The following is a 12,391-nucleotide window of genomic DNA, read 5'->3' on the forward strand; positions in this document are numbered from 1 at the left end:
TAACCCTTTTGGAGATCAATTTGGACATATGTAAAAATGACATTCAAAATATCCATACCTTCTAAATATAAGCATACACTCATAGATTTGAATATTCAAATCCTGGAAATATTCTCTAAGAAAAAAAATCCTAAGAAAAAGAAAATAATTGCACACAATGATACTATTTATAAGAACATGGATTAGATACTACCTAAGTTCTCATAGTTACAGGAGTTATAGCACACCCACACCAAGAAATGTCTAAGCAAGTTCATGTCAGTGAAGAAAACACACAAATATCTAGGTCTTACTGAAACCTGTTTATACATCTGCTGCTTGTTGGGGCTTTAAAAAAAAAAAAAATATATATATATATATATATATATATATATATATATATATATATATATATATATATATTTATTAGAGGCCAGATGCATGAAATTCGTGCAAGGGGCTCGGCCCTCACAGCCACTGCGGCTGCCTCTGCCTCGGACCTTCATCTGGAAAGTCATTGGGAAGGACGTCTGGAAGGTCATTTGGCTGTCTGGTCTAATTAGCATATTACACTTTTATTATTATAGACTGATTTCAGAAAGGAAGGGAGAGGGAGAGAGAGATAGAAACATCAGTGATGAGAGAGAATAATTGATCGGCTGCTTCTTGCATGCCCCCCACTGGGGATCAAGCTCACAACCCGGGCATGTCCCCTTGACCGGAATCAAATCCAGGACTCTTCAGTCTGCAGGCCCGACACTCTGTCCACTGAGCCAAACCAGCTAGGGCTTGTTAGGGCTTTTGATAGAAGTTTTTGGTGGTCCTCTATTAGCTTTTCAGAACAAACAAAAGAAAAGTATGTCTTTATTGGTAGCCTGGGCCCTATAAGGAAACCAAGTAGATCACCAGCTTGCTGTGATATGAGTAACACTATAAGTTGTCGGTATGAAGAGTATTACAGTACTACTTATCCTCAGCTCAGCCTCTATAGTGGAAGGGAGGGAGTAGATGAAATGCTAAACTATTTCTTGGGCCCCATTAAACAGTCGTGCCCCAAGATTAAGTAATTCGGACAAATGGACATGGAATCTTGCTGGCCTGACAAAAAGTCAGGACAAGGCAGACACAGCAGTTTCAAGCCACACTTGGCCTGTGGACAATGACTGACAGAGCTGAACCTTTGAGGTACAAAATTCACCAGCCTGTGGGGACCAACATGAAAAAACTTTTTATTTTTTGTTAGTATCATAGTACCCACAGAGCCCAATACCTAAACCATCTCTTTTGTGGAATGAAGAGGCCATTGCCAAAACCATCCCCTTTTCAGGCATTTAATGGTGCTGCTCTATGCTTTTAACTTCTTCAATTTAGCCAAAAATAATAATAATAATAATAAATTTAAAAAATGTAATGGCACTGGCTTGCAAAGGGCTGCTTTCAAAATGTACTTATATCCTAAAATTAGATGCAAATTCTTCAGCCTCTCCTCTCTTTTTTTTTTTTTTTTTTTTTTTTTGTTAGCATGGATTAGATTGATAGGCATAAGAGGAGTTATTAATAGTATATTTGGGAGTGAGTCTAGGTTTGGACAAGAATAGCGGTGATCGTCTTGGAGGTCTGGGCAGGGTGCACTGTTAGGAGCACCTCTGCTCAGGTAAGAGAAGAAGAAATGTCCCAGGGCAGGAGGACTTGTTAGCATTCAGATATGCTGTGAGAGAAGATATGTTATTCCCAAGACAGGAAATGAATTTTAAAGGATTTGGGTCTAAAGTAAGGATTGCTCTCAAAGGAAAAGAATGGTGTCACAAATCAGCCTAAGCCGGCTCTGACTAAATTTAGGGAAACTACCTCCTTTTTATCCTTATAAATCTTGGAGCATAGAGAATTTAATGGCCCCAGAGGTTGTTGTGGTACCGAAAGTAGTAAAGATACTAAAATCCCAGCACTCAGCCTTCCACTTCCCAAGAACTGAGAAGGGTTGGGTAGAATCAGCCCTGCTTTTTATCATTCTCTCCATTGAAACATGTTCTAGCCCAGTCCATTTGAGGCACACACTTTCCCCATCCCTTGGGGGATTTGGACACTGAAATTGCAACAGAGGAGATGTGCAAAATGAGCATCTTCAAAACTACAGAAAAGATTTCCTCAATATAAGAACCACTTTCAAATTGTTCTCATTTTAGAAAATTAAGATATTCTAAAGGCTCGGAGCCAACATTAAAAAGGGGGGAGAAAAACTAAAATAGGCTTTGCAGACGCCGCCACCACGAAGCCGTCCCTGACCAGCCATGGTGAACCCGACCGTGTTCTTCGACATCGCCGTCGATGGCGAGCCCTTGGGCCACGTCTCCTTCGAGCTGTTTGCAGACAAAGTTCCAAAGACAGCAGAGAACTTCCGTGCACTGACAACTGGGGAGAAAGGATTTGGTTATAAAGGTTCTTGCTTTCACAGAATTATTCCAGGATTTATGTGCCAGGGTGGTGACTTCACACGCCATAATGGCACAGGCGGCAAGTCCATCTATGGGGAGAAGTTTGCGGACGAGAACTTCATTCTGAAACACACAGGCCCTGGCATCCTATCCAATGGCGAATGCTGGGCCCAACACAAACGGCTCCCAGTGTTTCATCTGCACCGCCAAGACCGAGTGGTTGGATGGCAAGCACGTGGTCTTCGGCCGGTGAAAGAAGGCATGGATATTGTGACGGCCAAGGAGCGCTTTGGGTCCAGGAATGGCAAGACCAGCAAGAAGATCACCATTGCTGACTGTGGGCAACTCTAATAAATCTGACGTGTTTTATCTTCACCAGACCATTCCTTCTATAGCTCAGGAGAGCACTCCTTCACCCCGATTTGCTTGGAATGTTCCATAATCTATGTGCTCTTGATGGAACATTGGGTTCCATCATTTCCTTACCCCTTCCCAGTCTAGCTGGATTGCAGAGTTAAGTTTATGATTATGAAATAAAAAACTATAAACAGTTAAAAAAAAAAAAAGACTAAAATATTCTGAATTTATAGGAGTAGTAAATAGTTTTAAAATTATCTTTTGCCGAAACCAGTTTGGTTCAGTGGATAAAACATCGGTCTGTGGACTGGGGGGTCCCAGGTTCGATTCTGGTCAAGGGCATGTACATTGGTTGCGGGCACATCCCTGGTGGGGGTTGTGCAGGAGGCAGCTGGTTGATGTTTCTTTCTCATCGATGTTTCTAGCTCTCTATCCCTCTCTCTTCCCCTCTGTAAAAAATCAATAAAATATATTTTTTAAATTATCTTTTATCTAACCTAGTAAGGGGAAAGATTGCCTGACTTAGGTTTCAATTGTTTTTAATTCCCCAAGCTCATGTTCTCATAATGGTTTAAGTTGAGTAGAGAGATCATAAAATCATAAAATTTTAGAGCTAAAAAAGACCTGGGAGATCATTTCTTTCTCTTCATTTTATAGGCAAGAAATCTCAGAAGGGATAAATGACTAAAATGTAGGAAGCCAAAAAGTTGCAGGAGAAACAATAAATATAGATAGCCTAATAAGATAAAAATCAGCTGGAATGAAATCTTTAGTTTATTAAAGAAATTTTCCTTGCACTTAACCATAGTTTCTCTGCAGGTTTGAATATATGTTTGTTATCTCTAATTTTGTTATTTAAGAAATGGATTAAGGTTTTCACATTTATTTTTTGCTGCTACAATGGAAATCTACAAAAAACGGGGAACAGACTATTTTGGGATCATTGTTCAGAAGTGCGTTTATCTTAGAAATGGTTACCATGGAGATGAGCACATGTTGTGTGACTCTACAGCTTTCGAATTAGATTCATTTATGCCACCAAGACATAAATAGCCATATACACACATAGATGAACATTAGTCTATGCACACATGCACACTGAAGTTATATTGTTCTTCTCTTTTTGTAAAATAATAATAATAAAATTCCATCTTTGATGGTGGAAGAACCTGCAACCTCTAGACATTTTTCATGTAATATGGTACAGTGATATATAAAAAAAAAACCACTTTTAAAAAACATTGTAAAGTAGTCTGAATCAAGCTTAAAGACTAATAACGTACTTGATCTTGAAAAATAAATGACAAGGACATACTTCTTAATCATCACTGCTCTTTAAAGTAGAAATATAAAATTAAGAAAGTAAAAAAAAACAACACAAGTCCACAAAAAAATAGTTATTGAGTTATTTTTCCCAAAGTGTGTGTGTGTGTGTGTGTGTGTGTGTGTGTGTGAGTGTGTGTGTGTATGGCTAATATGCAAAGTGTCCCCTCGAGAGTTCCACTGAGAGACTGGGAGTTCGATTGCTCACTGTGATGTGTGCTGACCACCAGGGGGCAGCTCAGAACAAAGGAGGGACCTTGCCAGCAGCAGGAAGGCCCCAATTGGCCCTGATTGCTGGCCAGACCTGGGGACCCTACCCATGCATGAATGTCATGCACCAGCCCTCTACTTCAATAATATTGGCATAGTTATTTGGCTAGTCTTTCTCCCCCTCCCTCTTTCAGTCTATCTATCTAGGTAATTCCTTTTTCTTTCCTGTTTACTTTCCTTTCTTTGCCTTTTCCTTTCCTTCAATAAATAAATATTTTAAGATGCTTAAATTCCCAAAAGACTGGCCACTTTCAGATAATCCACGAAGGTATATATTCTGCAAAAGCTAATTTGTTTTTATTTATTTTACTTTTTTTGTTCACTTTTCAATAGTGGACATTTTCAATTTTTCAAACAAGAGGAGAAAGCATACTGTGTGAATTTTATTCCCTACATGTACTTTCTTTACAGCTAAGAAGTTTCCCAAAATATGACTTTTTTATTTTTATTTCTATGCTTTTGCTAATACTGTTTTTCTTATTCTCTGAATTATTTTTTCTTGGTTGATTTTCCCCACTCCCAAATTAAATTGTAAGCTCTTGGAAATCAGAATCTATTTTTAGTTATTATTAAATTTTATTAATTCTGAAATGCATTTTTCAATATGATTAACTTACAATATATGATGTTTTAAACATTGTAGTAGTTTAATTGGCAGTATTTCTTCTTTCTTGGTGGTTCATAAAATAATGGTATGCCTTATAATTTTAAATTCCATAAAATACCATTTTGAGGGGCATCATTGCAGCCTTTAATCGAGTATGAAGCTCACTGTAGATACTCCATAAGTGCTTGTTGATTTATTTCCTAGTTTTATGGTTTTGAGCCACAGAAGTGACTGCAATAAAGGTTACCCACCTATCTAGCATGTTACTCATTTAAGAAAATAAAACAAAGATGATTTGCTTTTTGAGAGAAGGTAGAAAAGATGAAAAAGAATTAGACAAATATATGGAACCTACTTATTTTTAAAAATGTATATCATAAAGGACAGAACTCAAAGTTTCTGAATTATGTCCTAAGCTGTCTTTCTCCAGGTTTTGGAAAGATCTCACTTGTTTTGAGCCATGTGAAATCCTTAAATATCACTACGGACATGCAAATAATTAATATTTGGAAGGAAATATAGAAAGTTTCTGCTTCTGTTTTTTTTTTTTTTTAATATTTTTTATTATTCCTGTAACCATGCATACAAAAACAAAAAAAATTGTATAATCAAAAGTCCCCAGTAACAAATTCATATGAGGCATTGTATTCATAAATTTGCATTCACATTTGCTTTTAATTGAACTAATTTTTTTTTTTTTTTTAGATTTTATTAATTGAAAAAGTTCACACAGCAGCAGTACCATAATTATGAGAGAAGTTTGTTTTTTTTTCTTTATTCATTTCAGGCTGTGTCTGCATATTTTCAGTGAGGTACAGAATTGAGACTGTTAACTCAAGCCAAAATTTTTTTTTCTTTTATTAAATTATTATCTGTGTACATATTTTAACATTGCCCTCCCCTCCCATACATACCCTCCCTCCCCAGAGTTTTGTGTCCATTGGTTGTACTTATATGCATGTATACAAGTCCTTCGGTTGATCTCTTATCTCCCCCAGATCTCCCTACTCTCCCGGCTGTAATTTTACAGTCTGCTTGTTGCTTTACTGACTTTATATCTGACTTTTGGTTTGTTAGTTTATAATGTTCTTTAATATCCATAAATGAGTGAGGCCATGTGGTATTTCTCTTTCATTGACTGGCTTATTTCACTCAGCATGATGTTCTCTAGTTCTATCCAGGTTGCTGCAAATGATGAGAATTCCTTCTTTTTTATGGCAGCATAGTATTCCATTGTGTAGATATACCATAGTTTTTGGATCCAATCATCTGCTGACGGGCACCTAGGCTGTTTCCAGATTCTAGCTATTGTAGATTGTGCTGCTATAAACATAGGGGTGCATATATCCTTTCTGATTGGTGTTTCTAGTTTCTTGGGATATATTCCTAGGAGTGGGATTACTGGGTCAAATGGGAGTTCCATTTTCAGTTTTTTGAGGAAACTCCACACTGTTCTCCACAGTGGTTGCACCAGTCTGCATTCCCACCAGCAGTGCACGAGGGTTCCTTTTTCTCCACAACCTCGCCAACACTTGTCGTTTGTTGATTTGTTGATGTTGGCCATTCTGACAGGTGTGAGATGGTACCGCATTATTGTTTTGATTTGCATCTCTCGGATAATTAATGACTTTGAGCATGTTTTCATGTGCCTTTTGGCCTTCCTTCTGTCTTCTTTTGAAAATATTCTATTTAGGTCCATTGCCCATTTTTTAATTGGATCATTCATCTTCCTTTTATTTAGCTGTATAAGCTGTTTGTAGATGTTGGAGATTAAACCTTTATCAGTGGTAACATTTGCAAATATGTTCTCCCACACAGTGGGCTTTCTTGTTGTTTTGTTGATGGTTTCTTTTGCTGTAAAAAAAAGCTTTTTATTTTGATGTAGTCCCATTTGTTTATTTTCTCTTTAGCTTCCATTGCCCCAGGGGCAGTATCAGTGAAGAAGTTCTTTTGTCAAGCCAAAAATTTTAAAAGTAAAGTATATTTTTTGGTTATTGATGTTTTTACTCATATAAGTCATATCTGAATTAAGATTACACTCTCCTGCCAAAACTGGTTTGGCTCAGTGGATAGAGCCTCGGCCTGTGGACTGAAAGGTTCCAGGTTCGATTCCAGTCAAGGGCATGTACCTTGATTGTGGACACATCCCCAGTAGGGAGTGTGCAAGAGCCAGCTGATTGATGATTCTCTCTCATCGATGTTTCTAGCTCTCTATCCATCTCTCTTCCTCTCTGAAAAAAAATCAATAAAATATATATATTTTAAAAAAGATTACACTCTCCCATGATGATTTTATTATGTAAGATGTCAGGATGTGTATTGTAGTGGGATAAAAGTAAGTATTGGAATTCAACTAACCTGAGGTTCAATCCAGGATCCACATTTACCAGCTTTTGCATTTCAATCACTTAATCTCAAAGGGGGATTTTTGTGAGGATTAAAGGTGGCACTTGGAAAATGACTAGCATAGCACTTGGCATAGACACTCTAAATCTGTTAGAAAAAATGTGTGGGGGTGGTGGCATGGGAACATATTGCTGGGTGTATTCACTTCATTTCCCATTTTCCCCAGATGTAGGGTCCCTTTGCCCTTGTAAGGGCGTGCCCCCTCTTTCAGGTCAACCCTATATCAATAATGTCCTAGCATTGTTCTTGCTGGTTTGGCTCAATGGATAGAGCATCGGCCTGTGGACTGAAGGGTCCCAGGTTTGATTCCAGTCAAGGGCATGTGCCTTGGTTACAGGCACATCCCCAATAGAGGGTGTGCAGGAGGCAGCTGATCTGTTTCTCTCTCATTGGTGTTTCTAATTCTCTATTCCTCTCCCTTCCTGTCTGTAAAAATCAATAAAATATATATTTTAAAAATAATGTCCCAGCATAAGCAATGCCTGCTCCATGGATGGAATGCTGCCTGCTCCCTCTGGCCTTGGTCTCATATCGTTAGCCTCTTCCTTCTTCTCTGTCAGGACTCCGGGCCTGACAGTGGTCCTTCTCCCAACCCCTCTGCATCCAGGCAAGCTAGGTGTGAAGAAGTTTTGCCCTTAAAGAGCTTTTGGGAAACCATACAATCAACTTGATTCAGTATTTAGCACCTGTTCTCCTTCACTATGTGTAATGAGCTATGTGACTTAGGCAAGTCAGTTTACTTCTCTGGACCTTGGTTCCTCCTCTGTAAAATGAAGAGTTGAGTTGGATAGAGTCAATGAATAGAATCAGTGTGCCTGATGCTACTGCAGGCATGTTATTATTACCAGTAAGGACTGCAATTATCAATATGCAACATTTTCTTTAGATTGATGTGGTACTAAAAGCATGGGCTTTTGAGTAAGAGGAACTCTGTTCAACTATCCTTGTTAGTAGAATCTAACAAACCAATGCAAACTCTGTGACCAAATGCTAGGTCCTTAAGTTTCAAATAAAATGTCCTTCTCTTAAAAAATGTAGAAGATATTACCTCCTTCATTGGGTTGTCATGAGGATTGAATTAGATAATGTTTGTATAATGCTGGGACATAGAATCAGTTCTTACTGGGGAGGTTCGGTTTTCATCTTGCTCAACACTATCAGCAGGATATGACACAGCTGACCATACTGTCCTCCTTGAAACACTTCCTTTATTTATACTCTTAGACCTCTCTTTCCTATAACCTGGACTTCTCCTTCTTAGTCTTCTTTGCTGAATCCTTCTAATCTTCCTCACCCCTAAATGAGGGCACACATTGGGCTTCTCTATCAGCCTTCAGTACTAGATCGTCTCATTCAGTCTCGTGGTTTTAAATGGCAGCTTTAAGCTGATTATGACAGAATTTATATCTCCAGCAGAGATTTCTGCTATGAAGTCCAGATTTGTATGTGGAGCTGCCCACTTGGCATCTCTTTTTGGTTGAATAATAGGCATATTAAAGTCAACATGTCCCAAACTGAACTTTTCATCTCCACATCATTCCTTTCTTGGTAAATGACAACTCTACTCTTTAGTTGCTTAGGCCAAAGAATTTTGGAATTATCCGAATCTCCCTCATCAGTCTACTAATAAATCCTGTTGTCTTGCTTCTCACGTATCTGGAATATGATTACCGGTTACCTTCCCGCTGTTGCCTTTCTAGCTCAAGGCACTGTCATTTTCCATCTTCACCATTGTAATATCTTTTAACGAATCTCTCTGCTTCCATTTTACCCCATCTCCTCACAGCATCCAGAAAAATCTTTCTGCAGCATAAACATAGTATCATGTCACTTGACATCAATTGGGTTTCTCTGGAAGCAGCCTGAAGTAGAATTTAGCATGTAGAACTATTTTAAGGAGTGTCTTAACATAGGTAGATCCCAAGGGCTAAGATGGCCGGGCCTTTATGCTCCCTCATAAAGGAGGATAGGGTCTGGATTGGTCAGACAGAGAATGCAGGATGTTATACTGGCCCAGTGACAGGACTGGCCAACCACATGTTGGACTTTAGAACTAGAATGGTGTGGAGAGCAACTACAGCGTTCAGACAGGATCAAGCCTTGGATCAAGCAAAGCCCTCCCAAAAGGCTATGGTTGTAAGCTTGACTTTATAGTGGGACCCTGCAGTCCTAGGTAGCTAAGGAATGTGGGCGGCAGGGGTGCAGCAAGTGCTGCCTAAACAATGTTTGATAGAGTTCAGAGAATGGCAACAACAGGAAAGAAGCAGATTTGAAACGCGCAAGAACATTGTAAACATCTTGCCCTTGTTTTGCTTTGTGTGAACTGACTATAAAATAAAGCTTCAGCTTACAGCTGTGTCACTGTTTCCTCATCCACCCACAGTGATCCACCTGGTCCCAACTGTATTCTCTTGTCTGTCTTCTTTAATCCTTCACCGCCCCTACTCAGGTTCACCTCTGGCCATGCTGGACGGGGTTCAGAATGGCCCTTCAGAACTGCTTCAAGTAGGGCTAAGATGGCCAGGCCTTTATGCTCCCTCATCAGTCATTCATGCATGTGGTCTCTCCTGCGAAGGGCACAACCTCACGCAGGGCATCTCTCTGCCAGCCAAAAGCACTCCCAGACCACAGGGAGTATCTGGATGGTACCACACAGGATCCATGACTCCTCTACCCATTTCCTTCCAGTTGTTTCCTATTTCACTCAGAATAAACCCAAAGTCTTTATCATGTCTCTCTGGCCTCATCTCCTACCACTCTTCCCTTCACTCACCCCCACAAGCCACATTAGGGACCTAGAAGTTTCTTGAACTTCCCCTTCTCCTACCTCTCACCAGTATGCTCCTATCTCCAACACTTGCTATTTCTTCCTTCTAAAAAGTTCTTCCCTGCAGATATCTACAGGGCTGGCTCCTTCACTGTATTCAGGTGTCTGCTCAAAATTTGTTTCATCAGAGGGTCTTGTCTCACTAACTTGTAGCAAATAGTACACTGCCCTTTCACTCTGTTCCCTTAGTTCACAGTTTTCCTGCATAATATGAGCACCGTGGCATGGTGCATTGTCTTGTGGGCAGAAGGCATCTCCATGATACGCCATCAACATGATAGGATGAACTTGATCAGCAATGATGTTTAGGTATGTTGCGCTATTCAGACGTTGTTCCACACGAATTAAAGGGCCCAAATCATGCCAGGAAAACATGCTCCAAACCATAGCACTGCCCCCACCAGCTTGAAGGGTTGTACTTATGCACGTGGAGTACATGCTTTCATGCTGTTTCCTTGAAATTCTCACTCTGCCATCTGCATGATGCAACTGAAAATGTGATTTGTCAGACCACATGATTTTTTTCCCAATGATCGACTGTCCAATCCTTGTGTTCCTGTGTGAATTGGAGACGTTTTATCTTGGTAACTGCAGACAGCAAAGGTGTTTGAATAGGCCTTCGGCTTCCATATCCCATACGATGCAGTGTACGGCTAATTTGTCTACAAACATCAGGTGGTCATAATAATCTGGCCACTCAGTGTATATATAGTAGGCTTCTGTAGATGTAATGGAATAATGTATATAAAGCATCATTAAACACCACCAGATGGATAACATTGACAATCTAAAAATTACTTATAAGCATAATGCCTAGCTCAATAGTTGGTCATTATTTTTTTCATTTATGATAAACATATGGAATGATTTGTGGTTAGAGTTGTTTTTTATGAACCTGTGATTAAGTTATGCAAATAAAATTTTCAATTCATCATTTTAGAGTGTGCCCTGTAGAGAGCCTGGGCTGATATATCAATGTTTTTAATAGAGAGAAATTTGTTAATTTTACATTAGAGAGTTTCAACCCAACAAAAATTTTTTAAAAATATATTTTATTGATTTTTTACAGAGAGGAAGGGAGAGGGATAGAGTTAGAAACATTGATGAGAGAAACATTGACCAGCTGCCTCCTGCACACCCCCTACTGGGGATGTGCCTGCAACCAATGTACATGCCCTTGACCAGAATTGAACCTGGGATCTTTCAGTCCACAGGCAGACACTCTCTCCACTAAATCAAGCCGATTTTGGCCCAACAAAAATTTTAATGTATGATGTTGGAGAATGTTTCCATTAAATCCAATGTGGGGAAAGGAAAATTCCAAAGGAATCTTATGATTTCTTTTGCAGAAAAAAAGAGTCATCCTTTTGCAATCAGAATCATCATTCTATAATTGTTTTGCAAATTTGGATGTATGCAAGCTTGAATTTCTGCAACTCTGTGTAAGGACTTGCTGCAATGCTTCTTACAGTGTGTGTATATATTTACTGCATAAAAGGCCCTTCGGCAGTTATACTGATGGTTGAAAACGTAGGAGGGAAGTCAGAAAATACATGTTTAAGTTCTTATCAATCTGCATATAGAAACAATTTAAAAACTTTAAAGAAAAATACCTTTGCAGATTTAAATTGCCATTTCACAAATAGTTTTTAATATGTATATATATATATATTTAAAGTATTACATATAGTAGTACATATATCTCCTTTTTACAAATAGTTCTTAATCTAGTAAACGTTCCTCTAGTCTAGGCAGTAACAGCAACAAGAGCAAGTAGGAAAGTGAGAAATACCTTCGAATGTCTGCTGTAGCCCCCTGGGTTAGACTAAAAGCAGGCGGGCAGGAAAGGCTGCTAAGCAGGGAGGTTTGCACTACAAAGCGGGAGCAATAGGCCAACCCCTATCACTCACTACAAGTGACATCCGCCCACCTAGATAGAGCTCGAAATACCAGCCCTCTCTCCAATTAAGTCTTCTATTTCACCATTCTGCGTGAAAATAAAGCTGGATTTAAACAGCAGTAGGGAGGAAACACCAGCGGATTCCTTAAACCTGCAAGGAAAACGCAGGCTTCCCGTTGGCCCAAGGGCGTCCAATCGGCGCCCGCTTCTCAAGGGCCAATCAGAGTTTGTCTTACATTGAGACGCGGGGGGCGGGGCAGGGGAGGAGCCGGAAGTCCCTGCCTCCCGGG

At 39.4% G+C, this 12,391-nt stretch overlaps 1 pseudogene across 1 annotated transcript; it reads left to right on the top strand.

Moving 5' to 3' along the window:
* The first annotated feature begins 2,230 nt into the window (after positions 1–2,230).
* On the top strand, positions 2,231–2,985 carry LOC311626326 (peptidyl-prolyl cis-trans isomerase A-like; annotated as a pseudogene). Its single transcript has one exon. The product of its transcript is annotated as a peptidyl-prolyl cis-trans isomerase A-like (transcript).
* The last annotated feature ends 9,406 nt before the right edge of the window (positions 2,986–12,391 follow it).

Source organism: Pipistrellus hanaki (assembly GCF_964339955.1).
Source record: "Pipistrellus hanaki genome assembly, chromosome: 8".
NCBI classification, from domain to species: domain Eukaryota; kingdom Metazoa; phylum Chordata; class Mammalia; order Chiroptera; family Vespertilionidae; genus Pipistrellus; species Pipistrellus hanaki.